This window comes from Saimiri boliviensis, chromosome 7, assembly GCF_048565385.1.
Source record: "Saimiri boliviensis isolate mSaiBol1 chromosome 7, mSaiBol1.pri, whole genome shotgun sequence".
Taxonomy (NCBI): Eukaryota; Metazoa; Chordata; class Mammalia; order Primates; family Cebidae; genus Saimiri; species Saimiri boliviensis.
In genome coordinates, this window is record NC_133455.1 from 35,360,759 (window position 1) to 35,373,222 (window position 12,464).

The window sequence follows — 12,464 nt, forward strand, 5'->3', positions numbered from 1 at the left end:
AAATGAGCTGAGATTGCACCACTGCACTCCGGCCTGGGTGACAGTGTGACACTCCATCTCAAAACAAAACAAACAAACAAAAACAAACAAATTATCTAGGTGGAGATTATTTGTATATAATAAACATATTCACAAATTCCTGCTTCTTTTTTCTCTTTCAGACTTTGAAGCTTAAGTTTATTTCTAAGTGTAAACACCAGGCCTTTATAATGAAGTACTGGGCTCAGTGTCCCTAGCTTTATCTTAATGCTAACTTTCAATCCAAGTTAACAAACACTTCCTCAGTGTCTACCACATATCAGGGTCTCTTCTAGGCCCTGAAAATAAATATAGAGATGAATTTAGACTGATCACACTTCTCTGTGTCAACTTCGGAGAGTTTACAAACCAACAATGAGAATGAATCAACAATGAGAAGGGTAATGAAATCACTAAGTGAAAATGCATCTGTCAATCCCAAATTTTGCAGAAGTCTATTTTTTGCCTAACTCAGGTTAATTCTTTTATTTTCATAAGTCAGAAAAGGAGAAAAAATGTTTTTAAAGTTATTTTGCATGATCTCTCTTTTTTTTTCACAATGCAGCGATACTGTACTTCTATATTTATTTTTTGGTATTTATCAAAAATAATATTTCCACATATTTCTTTAAATGCATTTGCCATAAACAATTGGGCAATTTCTCACAGCATAGACATCCAACACACTTATACTCAGTTTCAAGAGCAGGAACTATAAAATATGGAGACATATTTATCAACAGGTTGTCAAACTGCTCACACCAATGAAACCATATGAGGGAGGACAGATGCTCTGACTTTAAGATTTTGTTAAACATCATTATTTATGAATTTTAAAAGATAGGTTAACAAAAGATTTTAAAGACAATTTTTTTTTTTGAGACAGAGTGTTGCTCTGTCGCTAGATGCCAGGTTGGAGTGCAGTGGCACAATCTCCGCTCACTGCAACCTCCGCCTCCCGGGTTCAAGCAATTCTCCTGCCTCAGCCTCCCGAGTAGCTGTGACTACAGGCGTGTGCCACCACGCCTAGCTAATTTTTTTTATTTTTTTAGTAGAGACAGGGTTTCACCATGTTGACCAGGATGGTCTCCATCTCTTGACCTCATGATCTGCCCACCTCAGCCTCCCAAAGAGCTGGGATTACAGGCGTGAGTAAAGACAATTTTTTAAAGAGCCTAATGATTGGTTTTCAATGAACTATTAATATTTGGGAAGGAAAATTTCTTCTCTCTGTGAAATGAGCCCACTGAGTAATGTCCATTGCACAGGTGTACCAGTGTATTGCCCAAAGCACTCTAAACCCCCTTTTCTCTTACTTCCTCCAGAGTGAATCAGTAGAGAATTAATTATCTCTTTGTAGTTCCTGAGTTTTAGTAAATTCCTTTTTCTGGGGAAAGGGTTTAAAGAATCCTGTTCTCACGGTCAAGTTTTAGCAAAGCGGAATGTTATGATTATCCCAAAGACAGCTTTGGTGAAGGAAAGGCTTGATATGTCACCAGCTTCCAAACCAGGCTGTGCCACTGGCTAGCTATCTGACTTCAGGTAAAACCTTCACCAATCTGAGTGTGAGTTTCTTGTTTATACACGGCTCATAGGTTCACCTCACTGGATCGGGGGAGTACCTAAAACATAGTAGGTGCTTAATAAAGGCTTGTTGAAACTGAATAAAGGTTAGTAAATGATGGCTCTAGAAATGCTAATGCTGAAGACACTTAAGATAAAAGTATCATTTTACAAAGTTTTCTGATTCCAAAGTAATACATAGAGATAGCATGATAATTTTAATACAAATAGCATAGATTGTATGAAATAGGCCATAGACCACCATATTATATTAGGTCACCTTTCAACTTACTGGAAAACAAGCCCTAGAAAACTAATCTTCCTACTTAAGTTGGAAAGTTAATATTGGGACACTTACTGTTTCTAGAGCATTTTTTTATTATTGTATTAAACAAATTACAAGAAAGTAATTTCATTGGCCATTAGCAATCAAAAAATTTTATTTTAAAATTATTGTCTGTTAAAGAGGATAATCTTGAAAAATTCATATGACTACTTTTTTTACCATGAATAATTTTAAAAAACTAGAAAATTCTTGAATCTGACACTATCTCTCCTTAGTGCGGCAGAATAAAATTGCTCATAATACAGCTACTCTAAATTTCTGTAATATTTAACTAAATTGCTGCCTCATAAACAATGCATAACAAATAAAATACCACCATTAGTCACTTTTTAAAACAGTCTGCTTTTTAAACAGAAGTGCGCCAGCTAAAATATGCAGTCTATGAAATATCAAATGGATTAATCTTGGCTTATTCATAGCAAAGAATGTTATTTCACAACTATAAGAGAAAATGTCATGACTGGGACTGAGTGGATTAGGTGGAAATCGATTGACAGAAAACAAACGCAACATATAGAAATAAAATGTCTTCGAAGCACACTGAAGCAAAATAAATTACTGGATTTGGGATTTAGCAAAATATAATCTTATTTTCCTTTGTTCTTTCACCAACACTTTTTTCTACATTGAGACAATATGAATTTCACCTTCCAAATCCATGATTTTCTTGAATAAAAAGACTGCTAATCGTTAATGACAGTGTAGAGAAGGATGTAGTTCAGCGCATTAGCTTTTTGTACTTTAGAGAATGTTGTATTTATAGCAAATTTTAATACTGATGATTATTTTTATTTAGTTCTGGTAAGAGGTAAAATAAGATTAATCCAAATTAGAGAAGATAATAAAATTGTCTGAAGAATTAACAGTGTTTATTTTAGAGATATAATTTAGTGGTCATGTTTATCTTTTAGTTAAAATTGTCTTAAATAAGAAAACAAGTCTTATCATGAAACAACTTAGTTTTTTTAAGTTTAACAATTCAATGTACTGAAGCTAAAACTGATAATCTACACTTTATCAGACAAGGTACAGAACAACGTATTTGTTTACAGTTCATGATTGAATACTTGTCCCACAATTAAGAATTAGGAAATTATCCTTACAGCAAACAGATCTTAGTTAAACATATTATTAATCTATGCTTCAAGGTATTATCCAACTCTCTGGAGGATGCCAGAGTGACTTTGCCCGCTGAATAATCTCAGACACTCTATCACAAGTTTTTCATCTTTGACTTTCTTCACAGGCTTGGAGTAGAAGCCTATCTTTCAGAAGAATGTTAAAAGAATACATGAAAAGCTTACGCAAAAATAAACTATAGCACCTCAGGCTTCTTAATTTTTACACCATAATGCCTTGGACTTTTCTACCTTGACAGATTCAGAGTGAATTCTTTGATGAAAAGAGAGAAATAAATTACATGTGGAAGGAAGAGAACCTTTATTATCATTTTAATAGCTCACAGACACATAAAAGGAAGACGCATTCACTATGTGGTGGAAACTAAAACTAAAAATATTCACTGACTTCGAACTAAAAAAAATTAATATGATAAGAAAAATGGAAACAGTTTTTGAAGCAATGTGAATACACAACTACTCACAAAGGCTTAGAAAATTTAACAAAGAAAAATAAAAATAAACCATTAAATAGCATTGCAAATAATTAGTTAGCATCTCCTATAGCATTTTTTAACTTAATGAAAGTACTGAATACATTCAGAAACTATCAGAGATCATGGAGAATGAAATTCCAGACATTAGAAATAATCAACTTTTAGAAACTGCTTCATAAGCAACTGTACCAAAAAGCACGCATTTTCAGGAGACATCATGTAGACTGAACATGGATATGATCTGCAGTGTCAGTGGTTGGCACTAAATTAGAATAGAGAGGCCATTGTCACTCCTAACCCCTTCAGGACATCCCTAGGTTGTTTTTCTATTGGGAACATGCATTTTCAGTGTGCGGAGATTGGCTTCATGCTCCCTGCTTTTGTTGGGATTGTGATTTAAGATGTTTCAAATGCAGAGAGTAGTGCTTAGAACTTTTCCTATATGCTCCCAATTATCTATAACGTTATTGTGTATTTTCTGCCACCAGGGTGCTTTTGTCAGAGCTACGGTCCCTCTAAAGCAGCATACCAATCAGAGGTGCAAAAATGAAAATTAAAATAGGAAGGTTTTCTTATTATTATTATTTGAATGACAGAGGACCTGCTCAATGTTTGCATTTAAATTGAGCAGAATAATTCAGCTCTGGCTTTTAATTTCAGAAGGGTTAATCACCCTAACAAAGGTCAATCAAACTTTAATCTTCAATAAAATTGCTACAGCCCCAGTCACCTGCAGGACATTTATTATATTCCTATTTCCATGCGAAAGAATTCATTGCCTTCTTTATGTGTCACTAATCTTCTAGCTCTTTACATTAGCACATTTTACCAAAAAACATTAATTCCTTTGAAACTCTGACAACAGTTCATTTCTACACATCTCAGGAGATAATCCTGTTTAAAAACAAAGTAAACAAACAAACAAAAAAAACGGAACATCAGTTGTGAACCACTTTCTGGGCACTTTCTAATCCTCATAGACCTTCAATACTCCAACAGAGTTCTGACGATACCAAATCTCAATTACACAAAATATTATGGTGGTTTAGGTCAAAATAACAATATATGATTTTAGGACCTTAATCCTCCCTATTGTCTGTGATTGTGCCTTTCATCTACTTATTTCTATTCACAATGTTTGCTGCATACAGAAGTTACTGATTTGAAGGAAGCAAATGTTAACCATCTTTGAATAACAGTGGAAATACTTATATTCATTGATTTATTCATCATAAATACCTACTGAATGCCTACTATGTACCAGATATTGGGCTAGGGTTGGGGAATCAAAGTTAAAGAAAATAAAGAGAACCAAAAAGTTACCACAAGAATAACACTCTCCTGTAAAAATGGTGTCCAGAATATAATAAAATAGTAATTTAAATCTCCACTTCCAGTTTCTCTTATCAATGTCATTAAATTTTAGCGACGACTAGAAATGTGTGAAGTCAAATTTCCACCAAAATTTTGATAAACAGTATTTAAAATTATCTGGACACTCAAAGCCTTTAAAATTCATAATCTCATAAAATGATTCATTTCTTATTTGAGTATATAAAATGTGATTGTCAAATTTTAAAATGAAAATATTGATAATATCTAGTCTCCCATGATTAGAAATAAAACCATGAGAAACTTTAAATGAGCTTATTAAAATATACATGCTGTGCAAAATTTGTTTCCAAAATGTTATTTTATGACATTTAAAAACTGCTGTGAACACAAATGACAATAGTAATAGGCAAAAGACAAATTATTGCATTTTGCCATGATATAGTGGCTAGTATGACCACGGAGGGAAAGAACCTTAATGCATGTCCCCAATTATATTGTAAATTGATTGTCTAGGTACTGTAACAGTGGTGTGACATGGCATAAATAACCCAAACTTGCTTTCTGCATATTTTTTGAGACGTCTTCTTCCCTCTTTGTACTTAGATTAAGTGCCCAGCCACATACACAGACATGCGTGCCCTTCCTCATCAATATTCACATTCATTAATTAGCAATACAGGAAGGCTATGGTTTGGGAGACTCCTCAAAGCTTGAATATTCAATCAAGCAAAGCAAATCACGGTAAAAAGAAAATAGATGTAAATAGTCTATGACCAGACTGGCCGTGGAGAATAGCACATAATTTCAAGAGATAGCCGTCCTTATAAATGTTGTTTTTAAAAGCCCCAATTACTTTGTGCAACTTAAAGTCAAGACCTTAGCCTTCCTTTGAGCACGTATTGAAACTAAAATAGAACCTCTACATATTCCATAACTACACTTGCTTTTTTTCCTGTCCTAGAACTAGGTTGACACAATAGAATAATGCAGAGCAGCGGCTTTTACATTGTTGAGCAAAATAAATCCAACACTACACAATCTAAATGTACCATTGATATCTGTTACCAAATACTTATTCTGAAAACTGATAAAAATTAGCTAAACCCAACAAGCAAACTATTGCCTTATATTCCATTTTCATCATCAAAAGCTGCTTAGTTATATTATGAATTTACAGATTTAGGAAAAATAAAAAGCTTTCAGAGAATATGCTATAAATGCCCAAAAAGCATCTGGATCTTCTGAATCAATTACTCAAGAAGCAAAAAAAGAAACCATGAACCATCAAACAAAAATCTTAATAAGAAAACTTAGGATGTGGAATTATGAAAGAAACATACCTTTGGCCGAACAAGTTCACAATTTCTCATCTTGCCTACACGGCTCTGTCGTTCCACCTTGAGCAAAAGTCGACTCCATGTCCCTTGTGATCTCTGAGACAATGCCATCATATCACTGGCAAATTTTTCGATTAAACTTTGCAGATGTAGTAGCAACTTTGTTAATTATGACATTAGCCAGCTGGCGGGTACGATCAGTCACCCACTGTAAGGAAACCCAGACAAAGAGACATCTAATCATTGCAACCAGAGCAGATAAATTTTGTTCCTTTCTCATACATGTCACAGATTCTATTCCTTCTGACCCTCTCTTCAGCCGTCGACTGTCACATTTAGATTCCGAGAGCTTCCAGTTTCCCTTTATCCCTGCCTTAGATCTGAAACTCATGGTTATCAGGAAGACACGCGTCACCAGCTGTCTCGGAGCAGGAAAGCAATCAGGTGAATACTACTTATTATCTTGCATTGCTTTCCGAGGAGTGACAAGATTGATTTGGAACCAAGAATACATTCAGAGCTCAGTAGTTCCTAGGGTTTTGAGTTCAGACAGTAGGGTATGTGCTAAGTTGCAACAGGGAGGACTTCAATCCCAATGTTAAGGCTACAGGATATTAGAAATTTAAGTTTTAAAAAATCAATCACAGCTCCTTTTTCAGATGCCCTCGTGTTAATATCTTCTTCTCTACCTCTGTGCTACGTTGGTGATGCCCATGAGTCGACTGTTAAATGGCAGAGCCAGTTTTACAATGAGGTAGCCCAAGTCGACCTGTGGAATCAGTATTCCAACATTATGAAATTAGCATTAGGAGAAATATCTAATGTAGATGAAAGAGTGATGGATGCAGCAAACCACCATGGCACGTGTATACCTATGTAACACACCTGCATGTTCTGAACATGTACCCCAGGACTTAAAGTATAATAAATGAATTTTTTTAAAGGAAATTATCTCCATCTATTCCTTTTTGTGAAGACAAGTACTCTATAACATCCAATTCTTGAAACTTGTCTATGCTAAAAGTTCAAAACATATTTTTATATAACAATATAAGAAAACTAATTTGGGCATGTTAGCTAAAGATAACATGCAAATTTAAGCTTGGGAAGATATCATTATATTAATACACATTTTTCCTTCAAAAAGTCAGTCTACTAAAATCATATGTAAGTGTGTATCTATTGGTTGATCAATATACACAACACATGCATAATGAATTTACTAAAATTTCAATATATATTAGGTAATGCATAGAAACATACCTACAAAATGATATAACAGTATTTTTCAGAGCGAGGCATCCAGTGGAGCAGCAAAGGGCTTGATCTACATGGTAAGTCATTATCTTGATGAAATTATTACTAAAGAATTACCACTGGAGTGTTTGAGTGTCAACAAAATAAAAAGTTTTCACAGTAGAATTTGAAAGAGAATTGTATATCATACAGTAATAAAGTTATATTTATCAACAAATTAGTAAGTCTTTCTGGGAGGGAGAAATTTAGGGAAACACTGAAATGTAATTCTGAAGTTGATTTTACCTAAGAATTAACGTGTTTTTGGCTCCTGAACACAACCTAAAATGTTTTATCTCTATCTGTGAAAACGCAGTTATGATATTAATAATTCATGATACACATCCTAAATTACATTTTATTTTTACATGAGGACATCCCTGCCATGGAGGGCCCAAAATCTCTGTTTAGCTTAAAGCGCTGCAAAGATAAACTGACAAATGTATGCAGACACAACCTAAGATACATACAACGAAGATGGGACGATTTAGGGATTCATAAAACTATGAAGCAAGATACTTTCATCCTGGGAAGACAAAAGGGTTTCTAAAGTCCCACTAGAGCTGGCATGGGAGAAAGAAAATATGATTTTAGAGATTCTTAGAAATTATATATCTATATAGATATAGATATCTTTTTTAGAGTAAGATACTCTTTATCCTTCATGTTTTGGGCTTATAGTAAGAAATGAGCCAGATTCCATACAAGCAAAAGAACAAAGAAATCAGAAATGTCAGGACAAGAGTGCGCTGTGGTACAATGTCAAGGGCAAAGAATCCGTGATAGGACTTTCAGTGATGTTCTATTTGGAAATGAGCTGTTTGTATCCCATCCATTATCATAGCTTTGGCAACCACTGTATGGGCTGGCAAAGAGCAGTTTCTCAAGAAATACACGTCAATGTATTTAATAACATATGTATTCAAATAACATATATTAATAACATATGTATTCAAAATTATATCTTTAAAATACTGGAAAGAGTTTATTCCTAAAGAGCTCAAAGTAGACATTTCTCTTAAGATTTTAAAATAAGCATTAATAATGCTCACTATTTCCTGTGAAAATGACTTTGACTCAGGAAGTTAGAATGAGTCAGAAAGACCTTTTCTCTTTGGCTAGAGGGAACATCTTCCTAGGAAATTCCCAGAGAATAAAATAGGCTAAGTACACAGAGTTTTTCATTGCAATCATATCTGTAAGAGAGAATGGAAACAATGTCCCCAAAAAAAGAAATTAATAAATAAATTTTGGCAACTAATCATAGGCAGTCATTATATGGTAATAAGGAAGGCTGATAAAACCAACTTCTTATGACTATACTGAATTTAAAAAGCAGAATACAAAATTGTACACATTGATTACTGAGTATATTTGAAGAAAGACTGGAAGGAGAAGTGTTAAACTAGAAACGATGTTTTGTAGAATTAGAATATTTTCTTCTTTTACAAAAGTTTGCTTTAGTGCCATTCTAACTGTTAATCTCAAAATGTAGAATAAAAGACTCCATCTGTAAAACGGGAACAACAGTAATAATTGTAATACTTACCTGACAGGTTCTTACTATTAAACCAAATAATGTATATAAAACTGCATATTATCTGACTCACAGGAAACACTCATTATATATCTTAGTTATTATTTTTATTATCACCAGCATATAATTCTGACATATTGGTGCTACACCTTTTATTTTTTTCTATTATATATTACCAAAACTTCACTGCATTAAATGAGATATTCTAAAACAAGGAAAATTCAGTATTCTAAACTTAAGAGGTCAAACACAGAAACGTGGTCTAAATACTAAAATTAATTTATAAGATAATAACAGCAATAATAATAAACAACAGCTATAGAAGTCTTCAGTTAAAATTATACTTTGTATAAGATCTACATGACATAATTTTACTAGACCTGTATGTCTTACAATTTTGCCTTTTTTAATGGCTGCTTATGGCATACCTTCAAAGATGCGCAACTGCTAGAAACAGAGATTAAAATACAAGAAATTGACCTGGAGAAATTGGCACTGCCTTGAAGAATCTCAGTGCTCTACTTTTTTCAGCACTCTTACTTTTATTTTCTAATGTGGGCACTTGCTCCCTGTGGCCACAAAGTCCAACTCAGAGCAGTCATCCAAGGCTGTTCTTTCTCTAGGGCATGCAAGTACCACGTCACAAGGGGTTGTTGAAGGTATAAATACAATGTACAGGTGTGGAATGTTTTAATGGTTGAAGCAGTTGGTGAGAACAAAGCAATCTAGATTTGGAAACATTCCCCCTGAAGACTCCATTCTGGATCCACACGGACCACTAAGCCCTCCTCTCTGCTACAGGTGCTTTTATTGTTGTGCCACCAACTGTTTTTCATGGATCCTTGTGACCAGCTCTTCCTATCCCTCTTATCACTGCAATATGTTCAATTAAGTCTCATATGTATATTAGTTTTCTTTCTGTCTTCCAGCCTGCTAGATGTTGAATCAATACCTGAAACTCCCTTCTCTGTTGTGCCTTAATCTCAAGAGTCAGACATCCTGCTTTCAGGTCATTCCTACCTCCTTGCTTGCTAGCTCTGGGACTTTGGACAAGATACTAAACCTTATTAAGACTGTTAAACAACAACATATCATGGTGCTATCATGAAGACTGTGACTAACACAGGTCATCTGCTTAGCACATGGTAGATAGCCAATAAATGCACTCTCGTTGCCAAAGTAGCAACAGAATCACCAAGAAACAGTCTAGCAAACAAGAGCAAGGGATCGAAAGACAAGCTTCTTGGGTGAATTCATATCTTTCTCATATTCATAGCTTTCTTACTTAAATCAGTACTAACAATGACAATCATAATAGTAATTAATATATTCTCTAGATTTATAAGAATTAAATGTATACTTATAAATTACTTACCATATAGTAGAAACTATTTTCAATTATTATTATTACCATGCCTCCTATGCTACTTGATTATTCTTTTCCCATTGCTTACCCAGCTTTAGTAAAAATAAATCAGGACTTTGAATGTGAAGACCTGGACATATATATCATCACATATGCTTGATAATACATGGACAAGGATCCTAGTTTCAGCACTATTCTATGATAGCAAAAGACTGAGACTGAGCTAAAAAGTCACCAAAACTAACTGGTTAAATAAAGTATGTTAAATTCAGACTGTGGAATGCCACGGAGCCATGAAAATGAATAAAGTATAAGTAGGAGTAGCAATATGAAATTATTTCTATGATATATTTTAAGGGAAAGAAGAATGGTGCAGAACAATTCGTATTGTATATTACAGCAGTCCCCAACATTTTTGGCACCAGGGACGAATTTCATGGATAACAATTTTTCCATGGACCAGAAGTGGCGTGGGGGATGGTTTCAGGATGATTCAAGTGCATTACATTTACTGTGCACTTTATATCTGTTATTATTACATTGTAATATATGATGAAATAATCATACAACTCGCCATAACGTAGAATCGGTGGGAGCCCTGAGCTTGTTTTCCTGAACCTAGATGGTTCCATCTGAGGGTGATGGGAGACAGTGACAGGTCATCAGGCATTAGATTCTCATAAGAAGCTTGCAGCCCAGATTGTTCACATACACAGTTCATAACAGGGTTTGCACTCCTATGGGAATCAAGGCCGCCGCTGATCTGAGAGAAGGCAAAGCTCAGGTGGTAATGCGAGTGATGGCGAGTGTCTGTAAATACAGATGAAGCTCCTCTCACTTGGGCCGCACACCTCCTGCTGGTTCCTAACAGGCCACAGACATGTGCTCTGGTTTGTGGCCAGGGAAGAATTAGGGACCCCTGGTATATCATCCTTTTGTTTAACAAGGATTTGGCATATAATATTTATTTATGAGGATATTTCATATCTCTTTATAAGGTATTTAGAGGATATTTCTGAAAAATATACAAGAAGCTGCTCACAGTGGTTGTGTTAGTAGGGAAGCTTGGGTCTGGGGACAGAAGAGGGTAAGGAACTGCCTTTCTTTGAAGTTGCATGAATTTATGTTATATATGTAGCTCTCCTTTTAAACCAGTAACGAATTTCATAATTTTTAAAACGTTCATCATTCCTACTTGAATGTACAATTAGTCTATTCTAGTTCATTTATAGAAATTCTTCCCTTTTCCGTGCTACATGATCCACCAGCTGATGTCTACCTAGTTGATCAGCAGTACACACAGCATTGCTTTTCTGTACCATAACATGACCTCATTACTTGTTGCTTCCAGTTCCCACTTCAATGCTATTTTCAAAACCATTTGTTGCATGAGCTGATTTTCATCACCCAATAAATGTCAAAATGTTGATATTCCTGCATTTCCTTTCTCAAAGGATGTCTTTCTTTAAAAGGATTTAATTTAGCACATGAGAGACAAACTGCATTTCTATGTTGTGTACAATTCTAAAGTCATTTCAAGTAAGGAATCATTTCTCCATGTTACAAGTGTACAAATAGTTGTCCTCAGAAAGGCAGCTCATTCTCAAGGCATCCTTTAGATGCCAGTAAAATGTCCAGGGCTAAGGACCTCCAGTGGGGCTTAAGATGCCACGTGGCACATTATACGTAACAAATTGTGATCTGATAGCCTGAATATGTGATATGGGCTTCAAACAGAAGGATTTCCTTTTTTCAAATAGGCAAATTGGAGAACATATTGCTCATTACAAATATTATCTAAACAAATTTCAATTGATACCTACATAGGAATCTTTCAAGTGTCATAGTTTCTCCTTATCTGAAACAAATAGTCTGTCTAACTTTGAAAAGGTGCAGCTCCCAGTCACAAGCTCTACCTTAAGCATACCTGATGCTAACAATTAGAATGCTTGTATTTATAAGGAGGTGGTGATGCTAGACAACCTGTTGCCTCAACTGTCTTGTCTGTAAAATAGCATAAAACTCAGGAGCTAGATGATGGTTAAACAGGT

General features: G+C 34.7%; 1 long non-coding RNA gene across 7 annotated transcripts in view; it reads right to left on the reverse strand.

Annotated features, from left to right (window-relative positions):
* Positions 1-12,464, reverse strand: part of LOC104651657 (uncharacterized) — a 386,100-nt gene that overhangs the window by 28,533 nt on the left and 345,103 nt on the right. For all 7 annotated transcript variants that reach the window (XR_012518359.1, XR_012518362.1, XR_012518361.1 and 4 more), the window contains one exon: positions 6,218-6,422. This is a non-coding gene — a long non-coding RNA (uncharacterized LOC104651657). The remainder of the gene's footprint in view (positions 1-6,217; positions 6,423-12,464) is intronic.